The sequence below is a fragment of the Equus caballus genome, chromosome 4, assembly GCF_041296265.1.
Source record: "Equus caballus isolate H_3958 breed thoroughbred chromosome 4, TB-T2T, whole genome shotgun sequence".
Lineage (NCBI taxonomy): Eukaryota > Metazoa > Chordata > Mammalia > Perissodactyla > Equidae > Equus > Equus caballus.
In genome coordinates, this window is record NC_091687.1 from 52,892,679 (window position 1) to 52,911,261 (window position 18,583).

Sequence of the window (18,583 nt, forward strand, 5' to 3'; positions counted from 1 at the left end):
TTTTCTACAGTTTAAATGTGAGTTTTGAGAAAGTCCTGATCAAATACAACATTTTATGAAGTTAATTCTCATATGTATTTTATCACTGATTATACTACTGGGGAAAAAAATTAAATTGAAAAGCCTTTATATCACAAGTTTTTTCTGAGTAAATTGTATTCATAATAAAAATAGTTTAAAATAGAAATGTGATATAGGAATCTGACGCTTTTTTTTTCTCTTGAAACTAGACTATACTTGCCTTCAGACCCCTGGTACCCAGCATACACTAGACAATTAACAAAAATTGATGAATAATGGAAGAAAGAAAAACAAAATGCATCTCTTGTGTTACCCAGACTAAAGTCTGCTATGTTGCTTAAGAATTAATATAACTTAAATATTTCCAACTTAAATATGTTGCTTAATTTTCTATTTTGGAATTCTAAGACTAACCCTCTACAGCTGCATTGTCTTTCCAGAGCAGAAAACCTGATACAAAATGCAGAGAAGTGCCACAGTTAACAGACTCACACTCTGGTTAGTCATACTTTCCAGAAACATAATTAAATATAAGATTACTCTTATTTTGCCAACATTAAAATTCTTTGTTAAAAAAAAGTCAAGTAGAATTATTGTTCTTGATAAAGTATATATCTAAAGGAATACTATATAAGCTAGAGCTAAAAACTGGAAAGGTAAGTAGAATATTTATGTTAGTCATCAGTTTACTGTTATATGACTGATTTTTAAGAAGTATTATGTTGTACACTTTATTCATATAAGTTACTATGTAGAGACATGGAGAAATAAACTATAAAGTTGAATTGCCTCAGCTGAAGAACCAGGGAAAAGAGGCAGCAATGAAACTTTCCCTGTCTGGCCCACCGTCCACCCACAGAAACCCCCAAGGCCATCTGTCACATCTTTCTGTAGAGCGTAGTTTGAAAACCACAGCCTTATATAATCCTTTTTATCTCAATCTTGTAAGAACACCCTTTCTAATTCACAGGGAAACTTTCAAAAGGTTTGAATATTTCCCAGCATCCCCTGTATACCTGTTTCAATAATCCAGGACACATTTATTTATAAATTTCTGCCATTTTTAACAAACAGAATGGTTTTTAACATTTGAGAGTCATAAACTGCTGAGAACTATTCATTCATTTTCTAAACAACTATTTTCGGAGCACCTAGTGTGCCTCAGGCACTAAAGACAGGTGTGAAGCATTTCACATGACAAATGAGCCAATGCACATTTTGCACATTAATGCCTAAAACTGGTCAACAGACCTCAGGTTAAGAAACTTTCCTTAGTTGGTTTTCTCCACTTTGTCTAATTAGCAATCTGTTTCCTGCATCTTCTTCCTTCTATGTAAATTGGGATCTTACATCAGGGGTCAGCAAACTATGACTCTCAGAATAAATCAAGGCTACATCTTGTTTCTGCAATTAATGTACCATTGAAAGGCAACCATCCATTCATTTACTATTTGTCTACGACTGCTTGCGCACCACAGCAGTAGGGTTGAGTACCCAAAAAGCCCCTATGTCTCCTTTCACCTTTTATAAGAAAAAGAAAATTATTTTATAACAATTTATAAAAAAATATTTTGACACCTAGGCTTTAATTATACAATTTCTTAAATATTTAATCAACAGTTGACACCCGAATTTTATGCAGAACACCAAGAACCAACGTTTTAATATTTTTCTTCTCTAATTTATGTAAATGAGTTGAGAAAATAGACCCTAAATGAGCTAACAGCTGTACAGAACTTTTGACTTAGTTTTCCACAAAGACTAACAAATCTAAAATATTAAACACAAGAGATTTAAGTGAGCTATGTAAATATGAATATTAAAACATTTCATCTTAAAGGGCATACCAAGAAGGTATCATATATATTCTATCCTTCACTATAATTCTTGTCCTTCCCAGACTAGTAATTATCAGAGTGTTAGCAAGATTATTTATTTAACTACATTTGCAACTGCTTCATAAGAAAAATGTTAGTGAAGCAGTTATATGAGTAATTTTAGGCAAGTGTGGATCTTCAAACGAGTAGGAAATATGCAGGTACTCATCTAGCAAGCCCAAACATTCAACTTGTATATTAATTTAAATACAGGACCACACTTAATGTGAAAAGGTTTCTAATTTCAAGAATGAAGTTCTGTATTGTATTAAAGAGCTTATATAGGAAGAGAAAGACTTTATGTACTGAGATGCTTGGTAACTTAATATAAATGCTGACAAAATTGTTGGATTTTGAGCTAGTCATGCACAAACAATTGTTCCAAAATAGTTCCCATTTCTTAAAGAAATGTAAAATCTGTGATAAGAGTTTTCCTAGGTTTGTATTCACAGACTAATATTTTAAATTTCTTTGGCTACCTTCCTAGCCCACTGAAAATGTAACATCTACATTTTAAGTATAGACTTATAATAAATCTCCTCTTGAGAATAATGCTTAATTCAAAATTCTATCCTGTGTTAAATTCCTATGAAGTTTTAAGCATTTTTAGATTTTAGCACATTAATGCATTATAAAATCACCAGAACAAACAGTAATGAATCTCAACCATAGTTCACCTATAACTTTGTTTCTTCAAGCTCAAATAAGGATTGCAATAAGATTTCATCAAGATGATCTAAAGATGAATAATAAATAGCTGAAATACATTAAGAAAAAAATTATGGTAAATATTTGTAACAGGGTAGGCTTGGCAGTCTTATACTCTATTTGAAGCTCATGGTGGAAAAATAATGTTGGAAAAAAGATATTCTTTATTTTGTAATTGGCTGAGTTGATGAGTACAAAGCACTGAGAATAGTGCATGGCATATGGTAAGCAGTATGCAAAGTCCCCATCATGACCATTACCATCACTACCATCACCATCATTCCACCTTAGAAATACAACAACACAAACAAAAACACTCGTCTATAGACAATTTTATTCTCTAGTAGTGAATCACTTGAAAGTAAAAGTGAATGAGATGCATGCTTATGAGTATTTAGAAGGTGAAAATTTCCTGTATTTAGGAAAGACTTTGTCATAAGACACTCAGGGAATTAAAAACTCCTCTTACACAACAATTTTGAGACTAAAGTCAGTGGAAATACAAGGCCAGAAGCGTAGTAGAGAAACCCATGGACATGTATGAGATCCATTTAAGCTAGGGGTAAATAGGATGGTAAGCGTTTGTCCATAAAAACAAGTTCATGACCACCTAAGGTGAAGTACAAATAAGGTTACTGAATGTGACACTGCCACTTGCCTCCAAAAGGAATCCTTGAACACTGAACATTTAATTCTGGTTGAAGTATAAGTCTATTTATCTCATATAGGGGAATGACTAGCTATGGTTTCTGTAGTCATGTGCAAAGCACTAGTGTACCTACTGAGGGGGATCAGAATTGGCCACCCCGAAGTGTCTCTTTGTCTTGCCTTGATTACTGTTAAGAACTAAAAGCCCTGAAAGAAACTTTGACTTTCCCCCTAACTACCTAAAAGAAATTTAAGATAAAGGCCATCCCCTTGCTTTTCTTTTTCCATGTGAATTGCCTTCCTCCGCTTCGAAATCCCAAACCACTACCCCCCACATCCTCCTTTGTCTTTAGCTAAAGATGGTATTTAAGATAAGAGCCCCCAACATTTTGACAAGTTTCTCAGTTTTCCTGAGTGTCTCCCATGTATACATGTTATAAAGCTTTCTTTGATTTTGTCCTGTTAGTCTGTCTCATGTGAATTTAATTCATAGCCCAGCCAGAAGGACCCAGAGGGTAGAGGATATGTCTTCCTCCCCTATACTACCATCATTCTCTCTTAATAGTAGCACAACACAGTGACAATAGTATGGGAAATGGAATCAAGAGATGTGGTCAGACATTTTAGCTGAGGCATGTAGGACAGTTTTCAGAAATGACATTACTAAAGGGACCACCTAGGAAACTACTGGGGTAGCTCCTACCAAGAAGCGAGCAGCACCTGAGTTATAGTGGTCACAGTAGGAACAAAAACAAGGAAATGGGAAATGCCAGAAAGATGGAAGAATTTGAATTTAGAATTAGAAAGAGAGCATTTAGTTACTGGCTCTAGGGCACCAAGAAATAATCAGGGGTGATTCTTGAAGGTCATCAGATAACTAGAACAACAGTGGCTCCCCTAATAAACAGAAGAGTCAGGAGAATACAATGTTTCAGATTCCCTATGTATAAAATTGGGATGAAAACTACCTCATGGCTATAACATGGCAATTAAAGAGATAAAGCATGAAGTCTAAGCACTGTAACATGGAAAATCAGGCCCTCAATACGCTGGCCAATACTGTCTAAATGGAACTGATGGTCCTTGGGAAACGTAATCATGGTAATATTTGCAATCAAGGGGAAACTAACTCGTGTAGCTGATTTATGGTCTCATATAGTAAACTTTACATACAATTTGTTCAATAGATAAATGTCACAGAATTAACATACAATATATATATAATTGTGTGAAATAAGTAAAGCTTTTGAACCTCATCCAAGTTTTCCACAAAACTATTATGATTTTGAACTCATAAAATAAATGATGTCATGCACAATTTTTACTAGAGTTACTGATGCGGGGTCGGTGAGCCGAGGAGTCGAAAGAAAGATTTCTTAGACTCTCAAGATCTGGCAGTAGTGCTCTTTTATTTAGAGAATAGTGTGGAATAGCATGGGGACAGGACCCATGGGCAGTCAGAGCTTCTGCTGCCGCTGCTTCTGCTGCCCCCGCTGGCATGGGGACAGAGCCCATGGGCAGGCAGAGCTCCTGCTGCTGCCCCGAGTTGAGGGTTAGGGCTAAATTTAAGGCATAGGTATGTGAGTTATCTCTTTACAAGACAAAGAATATGTAAAAAAGTTAAAATGGTAGATAAGAATCAAACCGGATTGAGTAAATGGCAGAAGTCACCGCTTGAATTTTATCCTCGGCTAAAGACAAAGGAGGATTTGTGGGGGGGAGGGTCAGTTACATGAGGTTGCCAGACAGTAACCAACTTAAGTTCTTGCCTCTGGCATTGACCAAGAGCCTCTAGAGATAAGACCATCCCCCCCTCTTCCTGGCACAGAGAGGGAGGCATCTTCACAGATAGAGGTTTCCCTTAGAAATGTAAATGTTTCCCAACAAAGGGGCAAACAAATTCCACTCCTTGGAGCCTGAATCTCATCTGTAGTTTTAAAACTAACCAGCCTAAAAATCCTCATCATAAGCCATTTTAAAATTAAGCAGCCTAAAAATCCTCATCAGTTACCACAAATGCTTTTAAAACAGGGTAGTGACAAACAAAAATGGCAAGCAATAGGATATATTGCAGTATATGAGGAAGACATTTGGTGTAAACCTAATTCGGCCTGACTTTGTTTTCCCAAAAGGGCCTGCCTGTGGCCGTTGAGCACGCATTGTATATCTGCTTTAAAATATTCACTATGGCAAGAACAAATGGCCTTAAGATAAAGGTGCAACTTCTCCCCACACTGGCATTTCCTTAAGGATAAACATGTTTCCTTAGGCTAGGAACTGATTGCTGTGTTCACCTTTGACCACCCAGCTCACCTGTGACCACCCAGCTCGAAACAGCAGACCTGCCACCCTGCTGTGTTCACTGAGACAGCAGACCTACCTGCTGTTTCCATCAATCGCTGTGCCGACAGAGCAGTCTCGCGACTATTGTAAAAGGGACATTTCAATCCTATGTGAAACATCCTCTCTGGGGGTATATAACCACTCTGTGCACCCCACTTCTTCGGTGCCCTTTCTTCCTTCGGGAAGAAAGGCCCCAGGCCATGGTCCTCAGATTTTAGCTCAGAATAAACTCTCCCAAATTTTCATTTATAGATTGGTTATGGATTATTTTCATCGACACTAGTTATAATCAAATGGGAAATAATGATAATAGTAATAAAGTTATGCAATTAAAGATAAAAGAATTCTCTCTAAAATCCCTCAGCAATACCATAAAAACCTTTCTAAACCTCTGTGGTTCTCTACCTGCAAAATTTAAAGAAGGAAATAAAGGAACTAATTGGGAATTTTATGGAGTGTAAAGGTACGATATCTCCTTGCCCATCTCCAAGCCATAAGCCCTGATTCCTCATTTCCCTGTGGGTAAATTTCTGTTTGAAGGCGTTTTCCAAATAACGTGAAATGTATTGTATATTCTGTGACAAAAGGGCTTCATGCTCAACTACGGGTGGGATGTTGGGTTCAACAGGCTTTTTTACTGCCTGAGTACCCAGAGTCTTTCATAAGTCAACATAAGTTGTGAATCTCCACAAGTGGAATACAGTATACATCATTTTGCAAATAAATTTGACCATATAGTCATTCACTTCTTGGGGGGGAAGAAAACAACACGTTGTGAATCTATGCCTTAGGGTATTTCACATGAGTTTCCAATATATTATGTCATTTGAGCCTCACAACAACCAGGGGAGGAAGGCAGGGCAGATAAGGATCCAAATAGTGATAAGGAAATTTAAATTCAAAGAGATGATACGAGCAGCAAATAGTAAGATTTACCTTTAGATGTTCTGAATCTCAATTTAGCAATATAATTTAACTAAATGAGACAAAGTTTCTGATCTCAAGAATACCACCTATAAATGGGAGAAACTAACGTCTCTTCCAAATATAACATTTTACTCCATTCTATAAAATAGCTACAGTACAGTTACTAGCTAACTTTGAAATTCTTAAGTTATTTGGAAATACACTTTGTAAATTAAGCCTAAATGTGGTGGCATTCAACTTTATTAAAGCATGTGCCAAGTCAAGTATTTGATATCCCAGTAACTTTCTGTGACATCCACATTCAGTTTTCTTGGTAGAGACTGACTGCATGGTGGCTAGGAGACGGAGGAAGGCATCATAAAGCCTTTCAAGGACAAGTAACATTTCTGAAAGGACAATTAGCTGCCAGTTCTTCAATGACAACCTGAATTACAGGCTCTTTAAACTTCTTGAAAAATTATTAACTGCACATTCGCTTTAGGAGTCAAAATGCATTTTGCACATGCCTTGTTTTAAATTGTAAAAACATATATAGTCACTTATTCAACACCTTGTGTGAAAGACTTGGCCCCAACATCAAAAATTTCATCATTATGTTATTTGCAACCAGAGCAAATGATTCATATTTTGTTAAAACATACACCCCCACAGATACGCACACTCCATTATAAATTTTAGGAACTTCAAGAATATTCAAAGGATTAGGGAAATCTCTTCACCAAGATCATGACATGCAGAATATGATTCCCTAGACTTTAGGTACTTTCTTGTACTGCTGATATCCAAATAATCTGGGTGTGAATATACTTATAATCCTGTTAATATATTTAAAATAAATGTATCTCCCTTTTGGAATCCCTGAACTACATTGCTAAACTTAATTTTGGTTTACTTGATTAAAAATTGTTATTTAATCTGCTGGAATTTTTTACAAAAATCTATAGCACCCTAAAGCTTTTATTTAAAGTTACACTCATACCTACTCTAAACAACAAATCGTGTTTTAAAATTATGAGATTAAACTCTAACAATTTTGACATTCCATTTTACAACTCCTTGTATTGTTAATATACAATATTTTGTTTAATATTTTGTTTAATATACAATATTTGTTTAACAATAACTTGTAAACGATCCTTACCACCATTGAATGTTGATGTATTAGTTTTCTATTTGCTGCCATAATAAATCACCACAAATTTTGTGGTTTAAAACAACACAAATTTATTATCTTATAGTTCTGTAGATCAGAAGACTGACACAGGTCTTATTTGGGTTAAAGGCTCTGGGGGAGAATCCATTTCCTTGTCTTTTACAGCTTTCTACATGTTACCCACATTTTTTAGTTCATGGCCCCTTTCTGTCGTCAAAGCTAGCAACAGCTGGTCAAGTCTTTCTCACTGCATCTCACTCTGACTCTTCTGCCTCCCTCTTGAACTTTTAAAGACCCTTGTGATTTACACTGGGCCCACCCAGGTTATTCAGGATAACTTCCTCCATTTTAGAGAGATGCAGCTAATTGGCAAGCTTATTTGCATCTGCAACTGTAATTCCCCTTTGCCATGTAAGGTAACATACAAGTTTCAGGAATTAGGACCTGGACATTTTTGAGGGGTACTATTCCGCCTACTAGAGTTGGCCACAAGCTTATACTTTATATGCTGTCAATCAGTATCTGTGTTTAGCATCAAAGGCATTTCTAGTTAAAGAATGTTTACTAGATAAAGGCTTCAAATAATATGTAAAATAGTAAACGGCTTATTTATAGAAAACTAAGGACAAAAGCCTAAGCAACTTAGTAAGATCTTGAGCATAACTTACCATTTCAGAAATTTTAAAAGAACCCAGTGAACTTTACGATCATCAAATTTGAAATGATAAAACTAGGATGATATCACAAATCATGCCCAACCTCTCTTATAAAGAAGCAACTCGCTGGCTTCCGAAAAGCATTTGACTGAGGGAGGCCACATGCTTCGCATCTATCTCCTTTATAAACTCCCAAGGATTCACCTTTTAAATTAAACCTTCTATCAGTAGCCTGATATAAATATATGTGGTTACAACACCCACTTTAACTCCCTAACCACCCATGCCCACATTCTTCTGTGCCTGTCTCTGCCAGGCATGGTTTTCACACAACTGACATCACTTTTGTAGTAGTGGCTTAATTATCTGTCTTTAAAAATTAATCAAGTAATAAAATTTCCCATTTGAGAAAAAATTTTATTTTTTCCTACCTAAACCAAGTTAAAACTCTAAGCTCTTTGATGGTCGGAACATGTCTGCCTTATTTCGGTGCATTTACATAGTAAAAACCCCAGCACATAGTACAGATCCAAAAACTAATTGTTCAAAGAATGAATAAAGGCATATTAACAACATCTCAAGGCCTCTACCATTTTTGTCCTTACTTTCCTAACAAAATTTCCTACGGCTCTCATTATATGAATTTTGCTTTAGGTAAAATTCAACACACTCAGTTGTACTTTACAAATAATTACTGAGTACCAACTATGCGCCAGGCTCATCATATCCTTTATTAATACAATGGTGATTTAGTTCCTGCCCTCATTCATATTAACTATGGTCTTTCAGTTTTTTGATCTTAGTGTATCTGATGTTGATATCCATTCCATGAAGCATTTCTCAATCACTTCAAGCAGAAATGATCTGTCTCTTCTGGTCCTTCATATTGTCTATTCCACTCACCATGCACACTGCCTCATATGGTGATTATTTGTATACACATCGTATCTTCCCCAGTGCAATTTCTTCTCTTTTTTGGTTTTTTTTTTTTTTGGCTGGGAAAGATTTGCCCTAAGCAAATTACAGCTAAGCTCTACCTACATCTATATAATTATTTAGTCTGTTGCCTATCTTCCTCATATTTTTTTTTCTTTTTGCCTTTCTTTTTTCCTCCCCAAAGCCCCAGCACATAGTTGTATGATCTAGCCTTAAGTCCTTCCAGTTCTTCTATGTGAGCCACCACCACAGCATGGCTACTGATAGAGAAGTGGGTGGTTCCATACCCAGGAACCCAACCCAGGCAGCCAAAGCAGAGCGTGTGGAACTTTAACCACTAGGCCATCAGGGCTGCCTCCCCAGTGTAATTTCTTATATAGCCCCTTATAAGTTATTATGCACACATACACACACAGTGCTTTCAGCATAGGTGGACATAACAGGTTTTTTCTCTTAAGAATACAACCTACACAAAAATTAGGAAGGATATGTTTTCTGCTCTGAAACTCTAATTCTCATTTTCCCTGAATGTAATTCTCTTTTCTTTATCAACAGTGAAATAATTATGAATCTTGGCCAAAGATATTATACAGTAATTATTATCTTGCACATAAATAATATCTGTTTCAATCATCACTGTAGCCTAAAGAAGTTACAACGCACAAAGTTCTCCTCCCAGGACTGACCATTACAATCTTTTTCTTTCCTAATGATGTCTTAGCAATGACAGACATTTGGAGCAAACATTATGCTACCAATAGATTAACTCTATCAACTTTTCCATCACAAGGGAAGTGAGGCAAAGGCAGTACAAAATAGAGAGTTTTAAACAGAATTCAAAGTAAACTGCAAGATATATATCTTATATGCAAACTATAAGTTTTTCTGTAAAGTGTACAGAGGTGTTTTCTATAATCTTTTATGGTATGAATACAAAAGCAGCACAACAATTTTGTATGTGCGTGATAGTGAGGGATGTCCCTTCATAGAGTATGTTTGAGTTTAAAAAAGTTAGATGACCATAGATGTGTGGCCCAAATTCAGCAGACAGTGCCCAAGAGAATGTGCCTAGTTGGCAAGTGAATGAGGACTTCTTGTAGAAATCATCAGCTCTTATTTCTAACTCTTTTCAATAAGTAACAATGTCGTCTCAGGAGAGGGTACTCATGTAAGTCTGTGGAGTAGGGACAAGTTGGTTTTTTTTCTTGCCAACTAATATTTTAAAAATGCTCTTCAAGGCCTTCTTAAATAAACAAATCTGCCAAATACAATAAAAACTAGTTGATATGCTATAGTGAAACAAGTGGATAAGCAATAAACTATATCTGAAATGTTTCACTTTACCCACAGGAGAAAACAATTTCAAATGGTAAACAAAAATAAAATAAAATTCTCTCTAAGTTTTTGAAATATCTTAATATACCCTTTAGACTTGAAACAATTTGTAATCAGAAAAATGAATATTGTTTGTTAAGGATCAGGAAAGCCTCAAATTTAATTTTAAAGTTAACTATTTCCAAGTTTGAAAATTTCTTCCATTTTATTTCATTTATACTTAATCTTCAGAAAGGAAGAAAACACTTTAACCTCTAAGCAGAATTTTGGAAGAGTCATTATAATTGTGATATCATTACTGTAGACAAAGGAAAATCAATAGCAGACTCAAATCATAACTTCATATAGTCACAATGAAACCAGATTTTAGAAGAACAAACATGGAATTAAAAATAATTGGGTCTACATATGGTTTGTTTCACCAAGCCACCAAGAACCAAGTCATTGGTGATTTGGAGGAAACTGAATTGACTTGGATTCACCTGGGACGGATCCCAGGAATGTCTATTTTTAAATGCTTTCCAGAGAAGCTATGAGTGGCGAGGTTTGGCTCTTCCTGGTCAAGGTCACACATAATGTAAAGGACTTAAATGGTGAAGAAGTTGAAACATTTGCATTCTATCCTGCCACAGCACGGAAAGACAGACCTAGTCTATGACAGTATTACAAAATGCAATATCTAAAACAGCACTTTGCAGGAAATGCACAGGAAACATGCAAATGTCCTCTTCTTGTCATTGCCCGCGATTTCTCATTAAGGTCTTAGAAACTGTGATAATAAACATCACATCACTATAGGTACAGGTAGTGTGTTCAGTATTGAGGAAATCAAGGCCCTTATCTAGTATTCTCCATTTCTTCAAAGTTTAGCATTCAAGCATAACAACATTTATATTTAAAAAGATAATACATGGTATCCCTATACACTAAAATAGTTCCTAAGGATACCAGCAAATTGATCCATAAAAATTACAGCTAAGCTCTAACTACATCTATATAATTATTTAGCCTTCTAAATAGAAACATTAAGTATTAATAGATGCTCATTGTACCTCATTGGGACATTCTACATACAGTAAAACTGGTACTCTCTATTTGAGAGAGTGTTTTGTGCTGTAATTACATAAAATCTTTTACTCTTCTATTTGAATATTTTATCTAAATAAGCAAAAAGACTTTTTTAATGACAGCAGATTTATCAAAAAATCCTGTACTACACAATTTCAATGAAATATTTAGGAAACTAGGATTACTTAACAGAAAACTATTAAACTATTAAAACTATTTTCCCTCAGTTTAGGATAATCAGCAACTTACTTTTTACTTTAGAATTTTAAAAATTTATTTTAACTATTAAAACAACAACCTCTCTGTCTTATTAAGGAGGATATTATTAAGATTAATAGCTATTCAGTGGAGGATGTTGAAGTGATTCTGGTGATTAATCACCATTGTTGAGGATGCTAAATGTTTTCAACCTGAATGAAGCCCTTGACACACTCTGGAAGTATGAATCACACCCCCCCACCACCACCTCCCCCCCAGGAAGATTAGCCCTGAGCTGAAATCTCTTGCCAATTTTCCTCTTTTTTTGCTTGAGGAAGATTAGCCTTGAGCTAACATCTGTGCCAATCTTCCTCTATTTTATATGTGGGTCACCACCACAGCATGGCTGACAAGTGGTCTGGGTCCATGCCCAGGATCCAAATCTGCAAACCTGGGCTGCGGAAGAAGAGCATGCTGAACTTAACCACCAGGCCACAGGGCCAGCCCCTGAACCAAGGCTTTTTAAGGACTCTTTCCATCTCACATTAAAAATCTTGTATAGAAAAGGAAGTGCATTCTATTCCGCCATTTTTAGAGTTAAAAGAACACCACCAGCACAAAAGAGAAAAACTATGAGTAAGAGTAAAGGCTGTCAGTCAGCATTATTTTCTGAGTGAGCACCATGTGCTGTAAGGAAATGCCGAGAGTGCCATCTTCCAGTCACTAATAAAAAACAATCAAGAAATAGTTGCTTTCTTAGAACTGTTAAAAACACCCAGCAGTACAGAAATGGTACAGTAAGACAATGTAAGTGAGGTGGGTTTTGTATCTCTTAATGCCTGGATGAGCCAAATATAGTAAATCATATATTTGTTAATTTGTTGTCTCTTCCAAAGCAGGGAATATTTTGGTTCATAACAAATATTAGAAAAAGGAACTTCAAAAAACGTGAAACCATTGCCTGAAACCATTAACTTAAACCCATTAAAACCCAACTTGGGAGTGCTCAGTTTCCTTTTTCTTTGCTTAATAACCTACACATATTTCAGATAGATTTTTGAAGGAATATATAAAAAATCATATTTTAAAATATATAGTTTTTTACATATTTAAATGTATATATAGACACACATACCTAATACAGTAGGTGCACAGGAAAAATAGCCAGCATTTTGACCTGCAAGAGTTTAATTTTTATTTCTGCAGCAATACTATTACTAACTCAAAAAATCCTGTTATACATAAAGTTTTCTTCAAAATATCTGCAGAAATACTATCTTAAATGAATTTTTAGTTTCTAACTAACATATGCTTTTTAGGAAGTTCAATGCATTTTTAGAAAGAAACAAAACCAATATTGTGTGTCAGCACAAAGTCTACTCTGTATATATTATGGTGCATTTAATTGTGATTGCCTCAATTATCAAAATAATCGACATTTTGGATTTTACATATTTAGAATTCCAGCTTTTAGGGCAAAGGAGTACTTTGCTGGTAGCTTGTCTGACTTTTATTTATGTTTAGCTTTAAGAAAAATGAACAATGCAAATTTGGGGTTATTCAATAGAGTAAGAATTAAAGATCTATTAGCCTATCAGAAAGATTCATTGATAATTTCCTCTTGTAATTTCTTTATATATAAATTACTTGTGAGGCATTTAAACTATTATTTATAATATCAGTATAAGTCAGGGGTTAGCAAACTACCATCAGTGAGTCAAATCTTGCTCTGTGGCCTATTTTTGTTTAATCCATAAACTAAGAATACTTTTTATATTTTTGAAGGGTTGAAAATAATGAAAAAAATAAGAATATGAGATAGAGACTATGCACGGCCTGTGAAATCTAAACTATTTACAATCTGATCCTTTACAGAAAGACTACTGGTATAAATAATTTACTATCATTTTTTTAATTCAAAAACTTGATTTAGCCAACTTTCAGAAAGTATTTACTGCATAAAGCAAAGCAATCTGCAGGTAAATAGAATGCATACACATAAATACCTACCAAATCATATTTCTTAAACTTTTCTCACACAAAAGAACCTAATTTGTTCAATACATCATAGGTAGCAGGCAAGTATTCTTCAAGATGCTTCACATTAATTTAGTTGTATCTAAAATAGTCTCATGTCACTGAAATTATGATGCCCATCTTAGAGAGGAGGGACCTGAACTTCTAGAAGGTTAAGTAATTTTTCTTTAGAAAAATAAATTGTGTTCACTACATACTAATTAATATTTTTATTTTAAGTAACACTATCTCCCCCTAGTTTTGAACTTTCCAATCTCCCCCACTGTGATAAATTTTAGGCAGGGATGAGTAGCAACTGCTAGAATTAAATATCAAGTGCAAACAATTTCTTTAAGTGCCGTATTTTACTCCTAGTAACACAATGCCATTTTGATCTGTGTTTTATGTAGTATAGACATTTAACCACTCAACACTATAATTATAGATTTGTATTTGAAACAATTGTATCTGGAAAGCCTTTCATATAGTAAACTGTTTGAAATTTAAGGGCATGTGGCTCTCAGCGATTTAGTATGCTCAAGCAGTCTACTAAGTAGCGGTAAACAACTTGATCTTAGCAGGGGTAGTGGCCTGCCTCCCACTACCAGTGATGGGGTGAGCGAAAACCAAACAAAAACAGAACTCAAGTTCTTTATTTCCAGGAATTTAATATAAACACATTTATTAAGCACTGCTTAAGGTTTATGGGCTTGATTCCCCACATGAATTATATGTTGAATGAGAAGGAATGCTTATAAAGAGTATATCATGTCTAAATACTTATAGTGACAAGATTAAACTTCTGTTATAGAAGGGTGAGAGTAAAAACACATACCTGAATATTATACATATAAATAATCACGGATAAATTAATTCCTTAGACTTATTACCCAGATTTGAACTGGAGATTACATTTGAGATTTTCTTGTTCTTGAGACTTTATAACCAAACATAAAACTCTTTTTAATATAGTTCTCTTTGATTAATGCTTTTATATATTAATATTTTACCAGTGATTCTTACTTTAAAAATTTGAAAAATGATGTTATGGCACTTGAATACTAATGCACTGCTGCTCTGTGTGCATTGTTCTATCTTTTCTAACAAACCATGGGCCAGCTATTGCTATCATACATATTTTATATATGTCAATCGTCCTCACCTCTTAATGGTACAAAAATTCTTGCAAATCATATTTCTGCAATATCCAAGCAAGGGATCAGTGAACTCACCTCACTGAACAGGCTATAGACCAGTTCAGATATTGCTGAGTTTAATGTGGTGAGTCACATGACAAGCTGCTTATTAGGCACGTACAGTAGAAACATAATGATAGATTGAGGGAAATTACAATTTAATAAAACAAACAAAAATAGGTTTTAACCTCAGTTAGTTTGAGAAGCAACACTTTCCAGGATATGGTAGGGATATAAGGGGAAGTCAAGGGGAGGAGACAGTATAAATAAGTATGATTAAGGTCAATATAAATTTCTTAAAGACAAAACCATTCTTTACAAATTAACTAAGCAAACACAAACGGAGCTAAACCTTGTATTCTAACTGAGTTATTAAGAAGCAAAAAGTAATCACTATATAATTATGCTATCTGGAATTTAAGAAGTGTGTTTGGGTTAGTTTATCAGAGCACTGGCCGAGATTCAGACTTACAAATAGCTCTAGGGTCAACACTCATCCTCATTTTCTCTCACTTGCTTTATCTCAGTAACTGTCACTGCTCTGTCTGAGTTAGACAAGCTTTTGGCCAGTTTTGCCCACACTTGTACTTTGCAGCCAATTTCTGTGTCTGGGACAGATATCGGCAGCTTTTTCAAAGGGCTGTGCCAAGGCTTTAACATTGCTTCTTGTGGCTTACATGAGTTAAGGGAAGAAAGTCTAAATATGCTCCTAGTCTTGAGAGTCAGGTGGCAGAAGTTTTGACCACACACAGAACCGTCCACCTAGGGACCTCTGCAACTTCACCTGATTCTCCCACTCCATCCTCTCCCTCAGGGACCAGATGCTAGGATTTTATTGATGGCATCTTAGAAGATCACAGAGGCACTAAAAGACACAGCATGACTTATGAATGAATTCCTAAAATGATAGGTCTACATCTAATAAAATTCCACACTATGTCATGTGGAATATTTTCACTGCCATCAAAAGATGGAAGCTTTATGGCAAGAAATCCAGTCCTCATGTCAAATGATCATAACAGTCTTGTTGTTTCCTTTTTAAACGTTTTTTTGGAACTATAAGAAGAATCTGATAAAAGCTGTGGAACACCTTATAGGAAAGTGCTTACATCAATAGATACAAAATTTTACAGATAATTTTAGGGAGCTCATAGATCACCTGAAATGAGGTCAACAGCCCCAATTTAAGAAACTCAGATCTAATCCAATCCTTTAATTTTACAAATAGCAAAATAAAGCTACAAATAGGTGATGTCTTTTGCCTAACACAACACAGCAAGTTAGCAGTAAAGAGGTACAAGGTTTTTTACTCCAAATCTAATGCCCTGAAGAGACTCTTACAATTAATTCTTTTGATAACAAAGACTTCAAAGAAAGTCACAGGAAGCTTCTGAGAAAGAGCAGAAATACGTCTAGTGTTTTCTGAGGCACAGGAAAATCTTTCAGAGCACAAATGCTGCTTTTATTTTTTTCCTAAGGAGCCAACAAGTGAAATTCATAGCTTTTTTTTTTTCATTCTGATTTGCAGAGACAGAGGTGAGGAAGACAAGCAACTAGAGTTAAAGAAAGTACAGCAAAGGACGTCTAAGAGGTGAGAGAAGGTTCTCATATGGAAACAATAGGATTCTGCGACGTCTGTATCCATTAGGATAAAACCAAGTCATCCTGAACATTGTTGTAATTATATTAATAAAAGAATATTAATGAAATTCCTAAAACAAGACATATGTTTCAGCACCCCCTTCTAGCTAATCCCTCTCTCAGTACCTCCTCTACTCCATCATCTACACTGGCTGCAAGCCTGTAATCTGAGTCATTCTAGGCTCCTCCCTCCCCTTTGCTCCTGTCACTTTCTAAGACCTATCAATTTTACCCCTAAGTAGGTGTCTCTTGAATCCTCCTTCTGCTCTCCTCCCCACCATTCCAGCAAATCTCAAGCTCTAGTCATCTCTCATGTGGCTTTGCGTTCTTTCTACTCACATCTCTTTCTACCTCCATTTCTTTCCAATTCCCCCATCAAGCTGCTCTGAAAGGGATCTTTCTACAAAATAAATGTAATCACATTACTCTCCGGCTTGACTCTCTTCACTACAAACTTCCTCTGAAATTTAATTGGATTTCTGAAAAATTCTCAGAATGTTATATGATAATCACATTATCATTTTGCAAGGTTTAAGATAAAGAAGAATACTTATTTTGGAACACTGTATTAGCAAAGTTTGTATAACAAAAGTTGTCCCATACAGTCTTTAAATTCATTTTATACGCAAAAAAGTTTTTGTTCCTCTCGTTGAAAAAGGATGGATGCTATTTGTACAGCTGTATATTTATTACTTAAGAAAAAATGATTTAGAGCACAGTGCATATTAAAATGTAGACTGAACTTTTATTCTAGCACATAATGAGAAACAGATAAAAAATACTACTATACCCTGTGATTTGAATTTCATATTTTGAGCTTAATAAATCAGCTGGATTATTTTTTTATGATGATATGTCCTATGTTTAAAAGCTAAGAAAAAAGAGAAAATATTCTAGAATACCATTTGCAAGGACTTTTCCAGTGACATAAATCCCAGGAATACATACACCTGCGCCAGAGGTTTTATTTTTTATTTATTTTTATTAATTATTCTTATTGAGGTAACAATGGTCTATAACATTACATAAATTTCAGGTGTACATGATTATATTTCAATTTCTGTGTAGATTACATCATGTTCACCACCCAAAGACTAATTACCATCCATCACCAGGCACATGTGCCTAATCACCCCTTTTGTCCTCCCCCTCTTCCCCTCTGGTAACCAATAATCCAATCTCTGTCTCTATGTGTTTGTTTGTCAGGGTTATCTTCCATTTATGACTGAGATCATATGGTATTTGACTTTCTCCATCTGACTTAGTTCACTTAGCATAATACCCTTAAGGTCCATCCATGTTGTTGCAAATGGCAAGGTTTCATCATCTTTTATGGCTGAGTAGTATTTCATTTTGTAAATATATGACATCTTCTTTATCCATTTGTCCCTTGATGGGCACCTAGGTTGCTTCCAAGTCTTGGCTATTGTGAATAATTCCACAATGAACCTATGGGTGCATATATCTTTATGCATTCATGTTTTCATGTTCTCTGCATAAATACCCAGTAGTGGAACAGCTAGATCATTTGGTAGTTCTATTCTTAATTTTGTGAGGAATCTTCATACTGTTTTTCATAATGGCTACACCAGTTTGCATTCCCACCAGCAGTGTATGAGAGTTCCCTTTTCTCTACATCCTCTCTAACACTTGTTATTTCTTGTCTTGTTAATTATAGCCATTCTGACAGGCATGAGGTGATATCTCATTGTAGTTTTGACTTGCATTTCCCTAATAATTAGTGATGTGGAACATCTTTTCATGTGCCTGTTGGCCATCTGTATATCTTCTTTGGAGAAATGTCTGTTCAGATCTTTTGCCCATTTTTTAATTGGGTTGTCAGTTTTTTTGTTGTTGAGA

At 35.2% G+C, this 18,583-nt stretch overlaps 1 protein-coding gene across 4 annotated transcripts in view; it reads right to left on the reverse strand.

Moving 5' to 3' along the window:
- The window catches only part of CRPPA (CDP-L-ribitol pyrophosphorylase A), a 282,773-nt gene that overhangs the window by 31,621 nt on the left and 232,569 nt on the right, over positions 1 to 18,583 (reverse strand). The window lies entirely within an intron of this gene.